Raw genomic sequence first — 18919 nt, forward strand, 5'->3', positions numbered from 1 at the left:
GTTGACTTAATAGAAGTAATTGTATTTAAGCATGTAGGATGGGGCTGTGGAGGCTGGGAACTCAAATTGGAAATTCAGATGCACACTCACTATAATTTTACGCTCATTAAAATTAATGGTTGCCTCTTTTAACTCTTCCCATCCTGCTTGAGATCAATTTACGCATTGTGAAGTGTTTTGGGACATTTGCTATGTTAGGAATTATGTTAGCAAGCCCAATTGAAGGGCATTAGTGTAGTGAAGATACCATAGGTAGATATTATACTAGACATTGTGATAATAATGTACAAATACATATGCATTTTTATAAATCATTTTACATCCCATCTAAATTATCCCATCTAAATGAATGTGTTAAGTTTTCATCATTACTATCTCACAGCTACATTTTACGGTTCTTATTGTCTGATTGTGACTGGAAAATGCAAACCTGTTAGTGGAAAGCCTCGGCTAAGCAGGTTAATAACAGAGAAAAAATGTGCCCAGTTGCTTGGTGTATTAGTCTATATCAAATTAATTACAGAGATCAGAGCACTAAACTTGACAGCACAGATTCCAAAGAACATAACATCACAGATCAGTGCAGCTAATCCCTGCAAATCAGAGAATTAAAGTCAAGGGGAATCTGATCCCAATATGATCCTTAGTTAAAAAAAGTCAGTGTAGTTAGATAATGTCTAAAGAGCCAGAGGGTGGATACACGGAAGTTAATTAAACGTGATGGGGTTTAATTTTAAGCATATCATAAGAGACAGTGCTGAAAATGAATCTCCACCGTGACACAAAAACTACCGGAACTGTTTGAAGTGATTTCATAAAATTGAATGTGACAGAAATTAGATTTGCATGAAATGCTTACAGGGATAAACCTAACACCTTGTTAATTAAATGATAATTAAGTTTTCTTATCTTTATCTACATCTTAGAGGGAATATCAAGTGCTGAGTGTGAACAATTATGTTTAGTTATTTGAACAACATAACAATTAAACAAACTTTAAAAAGGGTAGGCAAACGTGTCTTACAGCACCAGAGACTGGAGTTCAATCCTGACTACAGGTGCCGTCTCTACAGCGTTTGTACATTCTCCCCAGACTGTGCGGGCTTTCTCCGGGTGCTCCGGTTTCCTCCTGCACTCCAATGACGTACAAGTCTGTAGATTAGTTGGCTTTGGTCAAATTGTAAAAAAATGGTCCCTAATGTGTAGGATAGTGCTAGTGTGGATGGTGGGCTGAAGGGCATGTTTCCATGCTGCATCTCGAAACTAACAAATCTGATTTTCTCCCCCTATTTCAATACAGAACATTTCTCTTCACAACATTTTTACTTTGTTGGGGTGTAAGACATGGCAAGTCAATACCTCTCAAGGTGGAGAATGCATCCTTGGGGACTGTTGTAGTGAGAAAACACACATTGAGGTAATGAGCTACATAGAACCGGAAGGCCCATTGTTTTTGAACAATGTATCGAAGCAAGGAAAAGTAAATCACCTGATATGGCATAACCATATTGCAGCAGTTGCTATAAATAGCTCCAGATATCAAATAATGATGCACTATTACCATTTATTAAACCTAAATATTAGAAATGGACAAAAAATGCTGGAACTATTTAGGTGGTCAATCAACACTTGCAGAGAAAGAAATAGAGTTAAGGTTTATGGCCTTTGCTGCATAGTTGTCAACTCATAAACATATTTTCTACAAGTGCATCCTGACCTGCAAAGTATTTCCACCACTTTTTGTTTTTATTTCAAAATTCCAGCACCATCTTTGATTAATAATAATTAACTGGGTGAGGATTGCGAATTGTGATCCAGAATATTGATATCTTCAACATAGGTACAGAAAAGAGGGTGGTAGAGTTATATTATTAAATTAGTCACCAAATGCATAGATTAATAATATAGACTAGAGACACGAATTCTAATCCCACCAAAGTAGATGAGGAATTTAAACTGAAATTAACACATCAGGCCCTTCAGCCCACGATTAACACACTCACAATAGTCTAATGTTATCTCACTTTTGTATCCATTCAATGGGAGCAATTTACAGAGGAAAATTAACCTACAAACCTGCACAGCTTTGGGATGTGGGGACAAAACAGAGCACCCGAAGGAAACCAATGCAGTCGCAGGCAGAACGTGCAAACTCCACGCAGACAGCACCCATCATCTTTACCCAGTTGGGTCAGTATGTGACTCCACACATACACCAAGAGGCTGACTCTTGACTACTCTCTGAAGCAGCCCAGCAAACTACTAGATATATCATAAGAAATATGTTAAAACAGGAAGAGAAAAACAGATAGACCATCGGCTTTGGCCCAGGCATTGACAATGAAGTTCCCTCCAGTGAACTCCTCACATGTGCCTGGGAAGCTCCAGAGCGCTGCCCACAGAAGGTCCCAGAGCACCGCGGCCACAGGAGGTATCAGCCGAGCCAGTGCCCCGTGGCCAACCGCTAGACCTGGTGTACTGCAGCCTGACCCCCGCTCGGAGAACCCGGCAGAAGGGGAGCCCGCTGAGGCAAGTCGTGCTCATGTATAACTCTATGACGGTGACTGAGAATTAAACTCACAACAGTCTGATACATCAATGTTAGTGGTTGAGTCATGGTGGATATCTTCTGATGAATTTGCAAGGAAGTGGCAGATGCAATATAAAGAGGAAAGAATGAGAAGTTGTCTATTTTGGCGCACAAAACAGAACAGCAAGATATTTTTTAAATAGTGGATATTGGATAATGTTGATGCGCAAAGGAAACTGAATATTTTTGTTCATTCGCCTCTGAAAACGAACATGAAGATACATTCTAGTAACTAAAAATTCAACAGGTACTTTTGCCATCATTATGAAATGACTTGAGTATATGACTAAAGATTACTAATTGCAATTATATGGAGCTTTGGTAAGATTACTTTTTGAGTGTATGTACATCTTAGATTTTTTTACCTAAAGACTTATTTGCTAAAGAGTGAACTAACTGATGATTCACCAGACTGTTTCCTGCTATGGTACATTTGCTGAATGAAGAGGGGCAGAGGAAGATGGAACATAGCTCATAGAACAGTATAGCACAGCAACAGGTCCTTCAGTCACCAATGTCTGTGCTGAAAATAATGCCCAGTTAAACTAATTGAATCTGGCTGCACATGATACGTATCACTCTATCCCCTGTATATGCCGTGTGTCTATCTGCAAGCCTCTTAAAAAGCATCATCATATCTTCCTCCATCACCACCCTGGTAGCATGTTCCAGGCACTCTCACCCTCTGTGTAAAATAATTTGCCCCACACATCTCCTTTAAAAACATTTCCTCTCTCATCCTAATGCCATGCGTTCTAGTCTTCCACCCTGAGAAAAGGGTTCTGACTGTCCACCTCATCTATGCCTCTCACAATGTTATATCCTTCTATCAGGTCTCATGTCAATATCTGGCATTCGTGAGAAAATAATCCAAGCATAGGTATGTATTCTCTAGAATCAAGAAGAATGAAAGGAGATCTATTTGAAATTCTAAACATTCATGCAGAGCTTAACAAGTTGGATGGAGGAAAGGGGTTGCCCACTTGGGCAATCTAATCCGCGAGTTTTGGCGAGTTTGCCCTCGACTCATACTCGCAGCATGGTCAACACGAGGTCGTAGGAGGTCTTTGTAACTCTCCTTCATGCTCAAGAGTCGTCTCCGCATACTCGAGGCCTCAGCTAGGTCGCGGGGTTTTTTTCAATATGTTAAAAAATGCCCGCGAGTAAAAAAAGGTCAACATAGAAAAAATCGATACTTTTTTCACTCTTAGGTTTAGTCGTAGAAGGTCGTAGTAGGTCGGCATGTTAGTCGTAGGTAATCGAGAGTAGTTGAAGGTAGTCGAAGGTAGTCGTAGATAGTCTTCATCATAGTCGAAGGGAGGTCGAAGGAAGGTCGAAGGAGATCGAAGGAGGTAGGCTTCACTCTCCACTATTCGGTGTCCAATTTTCATGAAGTTAGTCGTAGCTAGTTGTAACTAGTCGAAGCTGGTCTTCAACATAGTCGAAGGAGGTCAAAGGAGGTCTTCAACGTGTCATTTTTCCAAACTTTTCTAAACTCGCCAATTAGGTCGCCCAAGTGGGACAGGCCCTGAAGCATCTTTTCCAAGACTGCATATTTAAAACTAAGGTCGCTGCTCTGAGAAAGTGATATAGGCATTTTAGGAGTGAGAGGAGGAAACATTTCTTCATGCAGAGGTTGGTGAATCTTTGAAATCCTTTACCCGGAGGCCTGTTGAGGCTCAGACATCCCAAAACAGAGATTGAAAGATTTATGTATGTTAAGGGAATCAAAGCAGGGTGTAGAAAACTGTTGTTGATCACGATGAATAGTGAAGTAGGTTCAGAACCAAATGGCTTATTCCCGATCCTTTGCATATGTTCTTGGCGTCTAGTGGTTGATGTATTTATTTTGTTTGTTCCTTGTCTGGACAGAATAGAACATGAACGTCTATTATTCTTGCTTTTTTTTTTATCAGCAGTGACGCTGCTACATTCTCCAACTTTTGTACCAGGCATAGCTATAAAGAATATATTACCACCAATCATTTACATGTTTGCTTCTCTTGCTTTTGATGATCACCTTCTCGTTATCCAGCTCCGTCCTGCTGGCCTTACTAATCCTCACTCACTCAGACTTATAGTATCAAACTTTAATAATAGAGCCATTTAAGATGGAACTGCAGATGCTAATTTACAACAAAGATAGACACAAAATGCTGGAGTAACTCAGCAGGTCAGACAGCATCTCTGGAGAAAAGGAATAGGTCTGATGAAGGGTCTCAACTCGAAACGTCACCTGGTCCTTTTCTCCAGTAATGCTCCCAGACCTGCTGAGTTACTCCAGCATTTTGTGTCTATCTATAATTACAGACTTGCTCTCCTTTATTTGATTTACATAGCATTCTTTCCAAATGAATATTTCCAACAGTCAATAAGCTACTAATGAATAAATACATTTATTTGTTGCAGCCAGCTTGAAAAATTGTTAAATATATCCTAGTCTGTGAAAATGTAATCTTTATTTTGAATCTTTTGAAATCAGGATATCCTGGTGCTGCTAACCAAAGAATAAACAAACGTACAAGCTCCCACTTCCCTTTCCTTAAAATTAAAAAAGGAAAAGCAATGTTGCTCCAAAGATCCAGAAGTAGCGCTTCCTTCTACTGGCTTATTTAAAATAAATATCTACACTTGCAGTCATTTATGGTGCATTTATAATTCATAATCGCCAACATGATAGCTGCTTTCTTAAGTTCAAATGAGATATGCAAATAATGATTTCCCCATTTATATTTTTACTTTTCCATCTTTTTTAAACTGCCCCGGCAGCTACCAATCTATAAATGTTACTAAAATTAAAAGTAAATAAGGATACGTTCAGTGTTAAGGTTGTGGGTTACAATCACATTAGAACAAGTTGCAAAGTCGATATAAACATGAGCACTTGTGAAAAGGCTGCTAATCGCTTAATTTGTCTCATAAATGGGAATCCGTAAACCTCAGCTGATTTGCAACTTCATGTCACTCTCGTCACCACTAGTTGATTCTCACTGGGGTAACATTGTGAGGCAAACTTGGAGGCAGAGGATGCAGACACCCAGACCAGGGTGGCATGGTGGCACATTGGTAGAGTTGCTGCCTTACAGCGCCAGGGACCCGGGTTCAATGCTGACTACGGGTGCTGTGTGTCTGGAGTTGCTACGTTCACCTGTGCCTGCATGTTTTTTTTGCTGGTGTGCCCTGGTTTTGTCCCACACACCAAAGACATACAGGTTTGTAGGTTAATTGGCTTTGGTAAAAATTGTAAATTGTCCCGAGTGTGTAGGATAGTGTTAGTGTACGGGGGTCACTGATTGGCGCAGACTCGGTGGGCCGATGGGCCTATTTCCGCAGGGCTCAGCGCTGGGACCACTGCTCTTCACGTTGTATGTTAATGTTTTGGACGAGGGGATTGAAGGCTTTGTGGCCATGTTTGCCGATGATACGAAAATAGGTGGAGGGCCAGGTAGTGTAGAGAAAGCAGGGGCTCTGCAGAAGGACGAGGTTAGGTTGGGAGGATGGGCAGAGAAGTGGCAGATAGAATATAGTGCCGCAAAGTGTGGAGTCATGCATTTTGATTGAAGGAATAAAGGTTATTTTCTATATGGGGAGAGTACAAAGGGACTATATGGGAGTGCTGGTGCAGGATTCCCAAAAAGTTAATCTGCAAGTCGAATCGGTAGTAAAAAAGGCAAACGCAATGCTAGCATTTATTTCGAGAGGGCTTGTATACAAAAACAGGAATGCAATGCTCTATGTAGGTATGTTGCAAAGCCTACCTGAAGCGTCGTTGAAGATCTGCTGCTGAGGGTGTGCGCGATTTTGGCGCCGTTTAGAGGGGGCGGGTTTAAAACGCGATTTTCTCTAAGCTGTTCCAATCGAAAATGTTCAGCCTAGTTAATTATTAACGAAAAATCGCTGAAAGACCCCGTCGCAAAAGCTATTATTAGGTTTAAAGGCCTTGAATAATAGTTATAGTAGTTTAAAAATCAATCTCTAAACCCGCGACCGCCAGCAACGCAGGGTCTCATAAAGCAAATAGCAGAAGTTAGGTTGTATAGTTTTACATTAAAAAGGGCTTCTAAAGATCCCTTTATACAAAGTTTAATATTGCGAGTAGCTCAATTTGGGCCCATTATATCGCGCAGTATTTTTCTCGGCATTTGGGGGCACAAATCTACCGCAAAGTGAACGTTCTAAACCAGCGCGTTCCACAGGGACCCACTGGAAAGCTGATTTAAATGGGCATTTATTTACAGCAATTAAACACTAAATTCCTTCCATTTGGCCTATAAATTAATGTAAATGAGATTTAAAAATCATGTTTTATTGTGAATTATTTGTGAATATTATTTGGACATTTAGGCTATTTAAAAATGTTAATCATTTATTAAGAAATGGATAGATGTTTAGATCTAGTAATTAAAGTCTGAAATTAGCTACAATTAGGTAACTAACTAATTATATGCTTTAATTTCAGGTCATCCAAGTAAGATTATTTTATATTTGTTTCAGAATGCTTCAATCTATGATAACTGAAAATTTCATTCAGTTCTCTTAATTTTTAAGAAAGTTATGGGCTTTTGACTGTTCACGATCACAGCTTTTTTGTTATGTCCATAGAAAATCAATAGGGAACAAGATGCTCATTTCCCAGTATGAAAATGGCCATAACTTTTTAAATACTTGAGATATGAAAGTGAATTAGGTGTCAAATTAAACTTATTTTTATGCTTTATCTGATGGGATAAATTACAGACTTGATTTTTAAAATCTCAAAATTTTGTAACATTGCTACTCTATGCTCTATAAGGCACTGGTCACCGCATTTGGAATATTGTCAGCAATTTTGGGCACCATATCTGAGGATGAATGTACTGGCTCAGGGGGGTCCATAGGTGGTTTACAAGAATCATCCCAGGAATAAGTAGGTTAACATATAATGAGTGTTTGACAGCACTGGGCCTGTACTCGCTGGAGTTTATAAGAATGTGGGGGGACCTCATTGAATCGTACAGAATAGTGAAAGGCTTGGATAGAGTGGATGTGGAGAGAATGTTTCCACTTGGGAGAGTCTAGGACTAGAGGTCATAGCCTCAGAATTAATGGACGTTCTATTAGGAAGGAGATGAAGAGGAATTTCTTTAGTGAGAGGATGGTGATTCTGTGGAATTCTTTGCCACAGAAGGCTGTGGAGGCTGTCAATGGAGATTTTTAAGGCAGAGATAGCTACATTCTAAGATTAGTACAGGTGCCAGAGGGTATAGGGAGAAGGCAGGATAATGGGGTAAGGAGGGAGAGATAGATCAGGCATGATTGAATGGTGGAATAGACTTGATGGGCTGAATAGCCTAATTCCTCTCCTATTTAATATCTTATGACCTTACTCGGTTATAGCGTATGATTGGCAAAAACGGATACCATTCCCCTTATGGTCTGTGGTAGCAAATGTTTACTGTAATGAATGATCTGGCAACACAGCCAATGCAATTGTTGGCCAGTCAGGTAGATAGTTCAAGTTCAAGTTTATTGTCATGTGGACAAGTGCATTGAGATACAGGTACAATGAAAAAATATTACTGGCAGCAGCATCGCAGGCACATAGATGCAGGCAAATGTGAAAAAATATAATTTACACATAAATTACATATAAAATTCTACTGCAGAAAAATCAATACATTTGTGCAAAAATATAATGAGGGAAAAATCCAAGACCACAGTAGTACAAGAGGTCGGCATGGAGTTTCATCATTGGGATTGGCTTAGGATCATAAAGGATCCCAACCTAAAATGTCACCCATGCTTTTTCTCCAGAGATGCTGCCTGGTCCGCTGAGTTACTCCAGCACTTTGTGTCTATTTTTGAGATTATGTATATTGGTTGTACGAAAATAGTTGTTCCTGAAACTGGTTATGTGGGTCTTAAGGCTTCTGTATCTCCTGCCCAATGGTTGCAGTGCGAGGACAGCATGGCCCAGATGGTGGGGACATTTGATGATAGACGCAGCCTTCTTGAGGCAGCACACTCATGTATATGTTTGCAATAGAGGGGAGAGCTCTGCCTTTGATGGACCAGGCTGAGTCCACTATTCTCTGCAGCCTCCAGCATTCCTGCACATTATTTTTGCCATACTTAGGCCATGGTGCAACTAATCAGGATACCTTCTACCATCTACTTTCTACTGTACATTGTAAAAGTTTGTTAGAGAATTCGAAGACATATTGAAACTCTTTAAGCACCTCAGCATGTCTAGGTGCTGCAACACCTTCTTTGTCATAGCATCAATGTACTGGGCCCAGGACTGGCCATCTGAGATGTTATCATCCAGAAATATGAGGCTGTTAACTGACTCCACCACAGACCCTATAAACTGGCACATAGTCTCCTGACCTCCCCTTTCTGAAGTCAGTGATCAGTTCCTTGGTCTTGAGTTAATTTTTCTTATTTTGCTTGGAATTATCCAAATTCCAGATTCCAGGACAGTTTAATTCCAGCTGTTATGAGGCTACGGAACCATCCCATCAACAACTAGAGAGCGGTCCTGAGATACTATCTACCTCTTTGGAGACCCCTGGACTATCTTTATTCAGACTTTACTGGACTTTTTCTTGCACTGAGCGTTATTCCCTTTATCATGTATCTGTACACTGTAAATGACTCGATTGTAATCATGCATAGTCTTTCCGCTGACTGCTGAGCGAGCAACAAAAGCTTTACACTGTACCTCGGTACACGTGACAAGAAACTAAACTAAATTATTACCTTTCCAATGCCATTAATAAAATGAATGTCCATTAAGTTTTGAGTATGCTATGTGCTTCGATCTATTACAATTATTTTAACAAAACATTCCAATGTATTCATCGTTTCCCCTCACAAAACAATGCACTCTTGATTTCCATAAGTAAAGCATTGAGAGATCCATCAACATTTATGAGATGCTTTAGTTGGTCATGCCAGTTTGTCCCCAATCTATTGTATTCAATAGGTCATGCATTAATCTACACTGGCAGCATCACAACACTCTGCAGGTGGTTGTATATCGTCTGAAAATAATAGGATACAGATCTTTTGCCATAATTTTGTCAAACAGCCAGTGATAGAAAATATACATTGAACATAAGGATTTCAAGAAATTCACCTTTCCAGTTTATGCCTGAACTGTCTAATTATCCTAAAAGATTATCAATGGCAACTAGTCTGAAGAAGGGTCCCAACCCAAAATGTCACCTGGACATTCCCTCCACAGATGCTGTCTGACCTGTTGAGTTCCTGTAGCACTTTGTGTTTTGCTTAAGATTCCAGCTTCTACCATTTCTTGTGTCTCCATCGATGTTAGCTCAACCATATGGCCCATCTTCTTGGGCAGTAGTTTCTAAAAATGACTTTCCAGCAGTCACTTTTAATTCAGATTTTCAGTAACTGTGGCATTTTGTAACTCGCAGTTCCGGAGGATTAAAAATATATATTTCTCTCTCCTCTGTCTGCATTTATCACCTACATACATCATCGTCAAGCACATCAGCTGTGATTAACAAACCTTAACCACATTTTCTTAGTCTACACCCTATCACAGACATTGCCTTTGCTCTCGCTCCACTTCCCCCCCCTCTATAACTTAATGTATGTTTATTTTTTAACTTTTCCTCTGTCAGTCAGACCCGAAGCTTTACATTTACTTATCTATTCACAGGTATTGCAGAACAGCTGGGCATTTCCAACACTTTCTCTATTCAGTTCAGTTTTTTGGCACTTACAGCTTATTTTTTGAAATAAATTATCGGATAGGATTATTATACGATGATCATTCAAAGCTACAACTCTATGTAATTTCTTAATAACTTTTCAAAATGTTTCACGGGAACAAGTGCAGCAATTGCTAAAAGTCAATTAACAATAGGAAAGGGCTATGGTATTAATAGAAGCCAACACCTGCCTCCAGATTGTTCATTCAGACATCCATCTGCCTTGTTTCCATGATCAGCCAGAGACTCTCTGCCATGCCAGCCACAACCTACCACAAATGGCCACCATGATCTTAGCTTCCCTGCCGGCCTTCTCAACAACATTGGTGAATCTAATGTGTGTCATAAACCTTTTTAGCCAACACCCTGTCAATCTGGACGGCTGAAACATGGACAATTGTGGATCATTTCCCCTTGTCTGGACCTTGAGTCCGTAATAAAGTTTATTATTATTATTATTATTATTATTATTATTAAATGTTAAACCAGTTTATTTGACATAGTGAGATGCTATTCCACCCCTTCTTCTGTTGTCACTCTCTTGTTGTCTTCCTATAAATATCTGAGCTGTCGACACAAGTACCATGATGCACATAGTTTCTGATGTGAAAAGATCACAATAGGAAGAAAGTTCTGAATGATTAACTCAGAAAAGTATTTTGAATTATGGCACAGTCTTAATTGTCTCAAAATAAGTGGAGCTTACAAAATGTATCAAATATTTAAACTTTTACAAATTCAAACAGTTGTAGCCAATAGACTCTATTAATCCAAGCCTGTGTGCATGAGTGTGCATGAGTGTGCATAAGTGAAAATCAATGAGGTATGTCCAACATATCTGAAATGAAAAAGGACACAAATGCTAGAGTAACTCAACAGGTCAAGAAGCATCTCTGGAGAACATGGATAGGTGACATTTCAGGTCGGTTCTCTTCTTCAGAGAATCCAGGTTCCCCAGAATTGCTGCCTGACCTGCTGAGTTACGTCAGCACCTTGTGTCCTTTTGTGTAAACCAGCATCTGCAGTTCCTTGTTTCTATATCTTTAATGAATAATTGGGAATAATTATTTGTGCAATTAAGATAGTTCCTTTTATTTAATGGAAAATGGTGAGAAAAGTTGGCAATATTGCCCTAGCCCTGATTAACTGTTAAAAATGAAATTATGAACTAATATCACATGGAGTTCAATAGCCCAATCTGAGCGGTATGGTGTAAAAATTGCTTGAAAATATTCCTCAGTTTCTGACACAACAAAATAAATTCCACAACATTCTAAAGGGCCTGTCCCACGAGCATGCGACTGCATGCGGCAAGCGCGACCTAACGTGGTCGCTTGAGCCATAAGGCCTCGCGGGGCCTGTCCCACTTCGATCGCCGAAGCCGTATGGAGTTGTGCGGAGCTGGTCCCAACATCGCGCGGGGCTCCAAAAAACTGACACTGTCCAAAAATTCCGCGCGGCAACGGCCTGCCGGCCCGCAGTCGCATTGAGGCTGTACACACCGCCACGACAGGCTTGCGCAGCATCTCGACACCGAACGCAGCGTCTTGATGCCGTACGCAGCGTCTTCACGCCGTACGCAGCGTCTTGACGGCGTATGCCTTCGCTCGAACTTCACGTCAACTCGTACGGGATCACTCGATCTCCGCGCGGACCCCGCTTCCAGTTTGGTTGCGCTCGCCACATGCAGTCGCATGCTGGTGGGACAGGCCCTGTACAGGGATCACTCGACCTATGCACGGCCCCCGCTTCTGGTTAGGTCGCGCTTGCCGCATGCAGTCGCATGCTCGTGGGACAGGCCCTTAACTGAATTGCTGTAAGATAATTCCGCACCAATAACATTTTTCCAAATGTTTCCCCCATCTGTGATAAATGTCTATCTCAAGAAGCAACCATAGCACACTCCTTCGTCTCCTGTATAAAACTTCATAAATTTTGGAAATAAATCTTTGAAATCTTCTCAAAACTATTTAAAATAAAATTGGACCCTAACACAGAATTGATTCTTTTCGGAACAATGGAAACCTGCTCTGAGCTAACTTCATTTCAAAATTGTTTCCTTAACCATGGCTTGATAATGGCATAAAAACTTATACTCAAATTTTGGAAAAATGCACCCACCCCAACGCTTAAAATGTGGATCACAAATATGTCTGAAATGTTACATCTGGAAGATATGAGATACGTTCTAGCAGGAAAATCAGAACAATTTTTAAAGATATTGTCTCCTTTCATCGATTTATTACAAGTATAATATGGTGCAACCTAACTCTGGAAATTAACCGTTTCAGAACTGGGTGAGGGGTGTGGAAAGATATGAAGTAGGTATATTCTTTTTCTTTTCTGTTCTGTTTTTTTTCTCTTCCCCCTTTTGTTTCTATTTCTTTTTTTTGCTCTTCCTTTCTGGTCTTCTCTCTTTTTCTACATCTCTATGGGCTCTTTCTCTCTGTCTATCCACAAACTACTAATTGGTAACTTTTGGGGCCTACACATCACTAGTTTCCTTAATCTCTTAGTTTTTCTTCTTTTCTTGCGTCTATTATTTTTCTATTGTTAAATTTAAAACAAGAAGTTGTACATGAAATGTATTATGTTAAATGCCACGGTTTATACGACTGTACATTGCTTCTAATAAAAATAGAGCACGAAAAAAAAAAAAAGAAAAAGATAATTCCACACCAAGATAATGAATGAATAAAATGGAATCATCCCAATAGGTCAGAATGGTATTGTTCTTACTTCCACATTATTTAATCGCGGTACCTAATTGCTTGAGAATATTATTGCAGCTTCTTCACCCTATGATAATTTAATTCAGCTCCTGGGTCGACGAATAAGTGCAATTATGTATTAGTTTCCAGTTAAGACTTTTTGTTCCCATTCTTAATAACTCACCTCTAGGACAGCTAAAGAAAGTGAATGAATAATTAAAGCTGAGATACAGGGTTCAGTGAGAATGTTCCGGAATGGTGCTCAAAAAGAATCTGAACTGAGACAGTTCCATATCTAATGAATGACATTGATTTTTATTCACAAATCACAGGAGATGGGTTAAGCAGTTGAGGTCTCATAAACATTTAAAAGTCAGTGCCTGAACATGATTGCTCAGATTCCAATGTGATTTCAATCTCAATGGGTCAAGTCTAACCCTGTACTCACCAAGGTGCAGAGCAATTAAATCCTGGGTCATTAAAGAACATTGAACGTAGAATAGCACATGATAGGAACTGGCCCTTGGGCTCACAATGTCCGTTAAACTAATCTCCTCTGCTTGCATGTGATCCAAATCACTCCATGTGTCTGTCTAAAAGCCTCTTTCGCATTTCGTAAAATGCCACTATCGTATCTACCTCCAGCACCCCTGTCAACACATTCTAGGCACCCACCACTCTAGGTTAAAAAAAAAGTGCCACCTATATCTATTTTGAACTTTTCAACAGACAATAGACAATGGGTGCAGGAGTAGGCCATTCGGCCCTTCGAGCCAGCACTGCCATTCAATGTGATCATGGCTGATCATCCCCAATCAGTACCCATTCCTGCCTTCTCCCCATATCCCCTGACTCCACTATCTTTAAGAGCCCTATGTAGCTCCCTCGGTGTGGCGGCACCTTGTGGAAGCGGCTCGGCTGCAGTCCGTCTGTCTTTTCTTTCTTTTTGTCCTGTTAGGTGTATGTTTTTGGTTTTAGTTTTACTTTATTTTTAGCTGTGTATATGTGGGGGGGTGGGTGGAGGGAAACGTTTTAATCTCTTCTCAGTACGGGGACATGACCTTTTCCCTGTCGAGTCTCCGTTGCCGTTGGGGCTTAACATCATGGAGCCAGCGGCCTCCAACCGGTATCGACCTGGTGCTCCAGTCGCAGAGCCTGCGGACTCACCATCACGGAGCTGGTTGACTTCGAAGCGCGGATTGCTGTGGTGGCGCGCGGAGCTTCGGAGGCTTCGGCTGCAGGCCCTGTGGACGGTAACATCGGGAGCTTGTGGGAGACCGCTTTTCGGTGCTCCCACAACGGCAACTTTGCCCGCCCGAATCAAGGGGTTTAAATCGACCCGGAGCGGGGCCTTACATCACCCGGCACGGCTTAAACGGACCCAGGACTTACCATCGCCCGTCGGGGGCTCTAATATCAAGAGCCTCGATCAGCTCGATGCAGCAGTTTGACTGCTTGACTGCGGGAGAAGAATAAAGAACAGAGAACAAGGAAGAGATAAGATTTTTGCCTTCCATCACAGTGAGGAGGTGTTTGGAGATTCACTGTGATGGATGTTTGTGTCGAATTGTGTTAATTGTGTGTTTTGGTTTTTTGCTGTTATGACTGCAGGAACGTAATTTTGTTTGAACCTTGTATGTTTAAATGACAATAAATGACATTCTATTCCATTCTATTCTATTCTTGAAAGTATCCAGAGAACCGACCTCCACCGCCCTCTGAGTCGCAGAATTCCACAGACTCACAACTCTCTGTGAGAAAAAGTGTTTCCTCGTCTCTGTTCTAAATGGCTTACCCCTTATTCTTACACTGTGGCCCCTGGTTCTGGACTCCCCCAACATCGGGAACATGTTTCCCCTCTCACCTTAAAGATATGCCCTCTAGTCTTTAACATTTCAATGCAGGGAAAGAGGTTCTGACTGACTACCTATCTATGCCTCTCATAATATTATATAGTTCTGTCAGGTCTTCCCTCAACCTCTGACATTGCAGAGAAAACAATCCAAGTTTGTTCAACTACTCCTTAGAGCTGTGTAGGAAGGAACTGCAGATGCTAATTTAAACCGAAGATAGACACAAAAAGCTGGAGTAACTCAACAGGGCAGGCAGCATCTCTGGAGAGAAGGAATGGGTGACATTTTGAATTGAGATCTTTCTTCAGCCTCTTCAGCTACTCCAGCTTTTTGTGTCTCTCTTCTTGGAGCTAACGTCCACTAATCTAGGCAGCATTCTGGTAAAACTCTTCTGCATTCTCTTCAAAGCCTCTACATCTTTCCTGTAATGGGCCAGCTCGAACTGCAAACAATACTTTAAATGCAGCCTAACTAAAATATTATAAAGCTGCAACATGACTTGCTGACATATTCAATGACTGATAAAGGCAAGCATACCACACTGCAAAGATCTGAAAAAACATCTCCATTTTTATAAATCCTTTTCTCGTGGGTCACAGGGAGTAGAACTGTAGTCCTCTCCTGAGCTCCACAGGGAAACCCTGGACCCAAGATCAAGGCACACAGGGCAAAGTAAAATCAATGGGAATCATGGGCAAGGCACTCATTGGAAGCAGTCATCTTTCACATAATAGGAAGTTGGAGAATGCTATTGGAGGTAAATTGACCCACCCCAGTGTGTCATTGAGACAATTCCTCTGTGCTGCGCGCCCTGAACCCAACCATCATCAGCTTTGTAATTTGTGAGCTTTCTTCCTTCATGAGGTGATTTGCTGATTACACAATGTTCAATTCCCATTGTGATTCCTCTGCAAATGAAATATCTCAAACCTGCAATGCAGCATGACCTGGACAACATGACAGATGCCAGATAAGTGCCACAAAACGATTATCTGTAATGATAAGAAAGCCTAATCTCCTATCATTTACATTTATTGGCATCAATATTGTTAAGGCACCAATAATCTATGTCCCATGGTTTATTGTTCTCTAGCCACTGAACAGAACTAGCCACATAATTATTGTAACTGCAAGAACAGGTCAGAGGCTGGGTGTCCTGCAGCAAGTGTCCACCTCCAGAGGCTCCTGAAGGCCCTGCCACCATCTGCAAAACACAAATTATGTGAATTATGGTATATTCTTTACTTGGTTGGGTGAGTTCAGTGCCAAACTCCCAAGAAGATCATTGTCAGCAAGAACATAAAACTGCCCACTCGACTGACACTTTCACCCTCACCACTTTAAACACTTATTTCCCTCCCCCCACCACCCCCCACCATCGACTACCGGTTGAATTCCTGACTGATTCCTTGTATTTTTATGAAGTGCTGAGGTGAAGGACAGAATAACACCAGGTTTAACCCAGACATGGATCGTGCTTTGAATGGGGCCACTGACCTGAACGAAGAAACAAGGGCTTATTTTTATTTTTTTTACTTTAATTGTGAACAGGTGAACCAGAACAATAGGCCAGTAAGCTGCACAAACTTGATCCACCATTGGGATCTAGGCAGCCCGTCAACAGGTGGGGCAGACACTGCCAGTCCCCAACTAAAGCCCACACTCTCCAAGCCGGCCAGAGTATTAAGTGGCTGCACTCATCACCCTTGCCTGCCCATTGCCAATCCTCACAGGCAGGCATGCAGTGGGCGATGCTTTGCTGCTGGAGGGCAAAGGCCATCACTAGGTTCCTGGCACAGACGCAGCTGTGTCTCCCTGCTCCTGAAGGGCAAAAGGTACAGAAGCTTGAAAGTGTCCACCACCAGACTCAGGAACAGCTTCTTCCTCTGTTAATAGGCTTCTGAACAGTCCTTCCATAAGCTAGGGTGCTATCCCATTCACCTCTACTCCATTGCATACACTGGACTTCATCTATGGAACTGGTGCGCTGTGAATGATGAGAACAATATCTGCGCTCTGTATCTTCCCCTTTGCTCTATCTATTGTACTTGAGTTTGACTTGATTATATTTATGTATAGTATTATCTGATCTGATTGAATAACAAGTGAAGCAAAACTTTTCATTGTACCGTGGTACACATGACAATAATAAATCTAAACTTAAACCTAAACCTCTCAGTCATCCAAATCTCTATAGAAATGCTGAAATCACTGCTGTTAGCACTGATTCCATTTGTGCTCTCTTTCCCAGCATTACATCCTGAACATTAAGCAACTTACCTTTATAACGTGATAAGCAGCAGAAAGTAGACGGACATCTCTCGGTCTTTGTCAGCCAGGCAGTCTGTCACACTGGTCATCTCTGAGACCACCACATCATCTTGTGTGAGCCACGGCATTACTGGCGGGCCACCTTTACTTTTCTCTTAATAGTTGATAAGTTCATGTCATAGGAACAGAAGTAGGCCATTTGGCCCATCGAGTCTACTCCGCCATTCAATCATGGGTAATCTACCTTTTCCACTCAATCCCATTCTCCCCAAACCCTTGACACCCTTACCAATCAAGTGTCTGTCAAGTTCTGCCTTAGAAATACCAAATAATACCCAAAATACCCCCAAAATACCCAATACCTTCTCCTGCAGAAAGGCAGAAAATACCCCGCAAGAAAGAGTAATATAATTCATTGAATATGTGGATGGATAACATATGTTTACGTTAAGGAGATGCGTGGACACAGAGGGATGTGTGTCTGCAGACTGATCTTGTACAAAGAGATACCTGGACTGAAGAGAGGGATTGTGGTAATTGCAGTAATATCCACAGTGCTTACCCCTTCGGTACTGGCAAATACCTGAGCTCTTGTGGCACTGATAGCATTCCTGCTTCTCACATATATGACAACCTCCAGCCGTGACTCTTTGATATCATCGACAGGATTCTCCCTCCTATTGGATGGGAATACGATTTCCTGACTGACCCTATCAGCCTCAGCATGACACCAATTGAGAAATAGCTCGATCTTGTTGCAGCCTTGTAATGCCTGTAAAACCTTGTAATGTCCGTACAACTATTCTCCCTCAATTGTGTTCTGTAGTTGTTCCACTATCTAAAGGGGCTGCTCCTTGCCTTCTGGCTGCACTTCTCATCCACCATCTTCATCTCTGGACACCGTGCGCGTAGGGGAGAGAGTGGGGCCAAAGATGACCGGGTTGGGTTGCTCCTGGGCCTGGTCAAGCTGGCCATCCACGAGTCATGACGCCAGGCATAAGAGGGCTCTGATTGAGCCGGCTGCCTGCTTCTTTCCCGGGGTTATGTCCACGCCCGGGTGGTGTTAGAGAGGGACTACACACTGCCCACGGGCACCCTGGGGGATTTCCAGGATCGTTGGGTGGTGGAATGCATCCTGGACAAGGATTGTAACATAGCTGTACACTAGTTTATTTAGTATATTTGTTTGTCGTGTGTTATGATCAGTGATGGAAATATAACCATATAACCATATAACAATTACAGCACGGAAACAGGCCATCTCGGCCCTACAAGTCTGTGCCAAACAATTATTTTCCCCTAGTCCCATCTACCTGCACTCAGACCATAACCCTCCATTCCTTTCCCATCCATATACCTATCCACTTTATTTTTAAATTATAAAATCGAACCTGCCTCCACTACTTCCACTGGAAGCTCATTCCACACAGCTACCACTCTCTGAGTAAAGAAGTTCCCCCTCATGTTACCCCTAAACTTCTGTCCCTTAATTCTGAAGTCATGTCCTCTTGTTTGAATCTTCCCTACTCTCAATGGGAAAAGCTTGTCCACGTCAACTCTGTCTATCCCTCTCATTATTTTAAAGACCTCTATCAAGTCCCCTCTTAACCTTCTGCGCTCCAGAGAATAAAGACCTAACTTATTTAACCTTTCTCTGTAACTTAGTTACTGAAGCCCAGGCATCATTCTAGTTAATCTCCTCTGTACTCGCTCTATTTTGTTGACATCCTTCCTATAATTGGGTGACCAAAATTGTACACCATACTCCAG

Source organism: Amblyraja radiata, chromosome 1, assembly GCF_010909765.2.
Source record: "Amblyraja radiata isolate CabotCenter1 chromosome 1, sAmbRad1.1.pri, whole genome shotgun sequence".
In the NCBI taxonomy this organism is placed as follows: Eukaryota; Metazoa; Chordata; class Chondrichthyes; order Rajiformes; family Rajidae; genus Amblyraja; species Amblyraja radiata.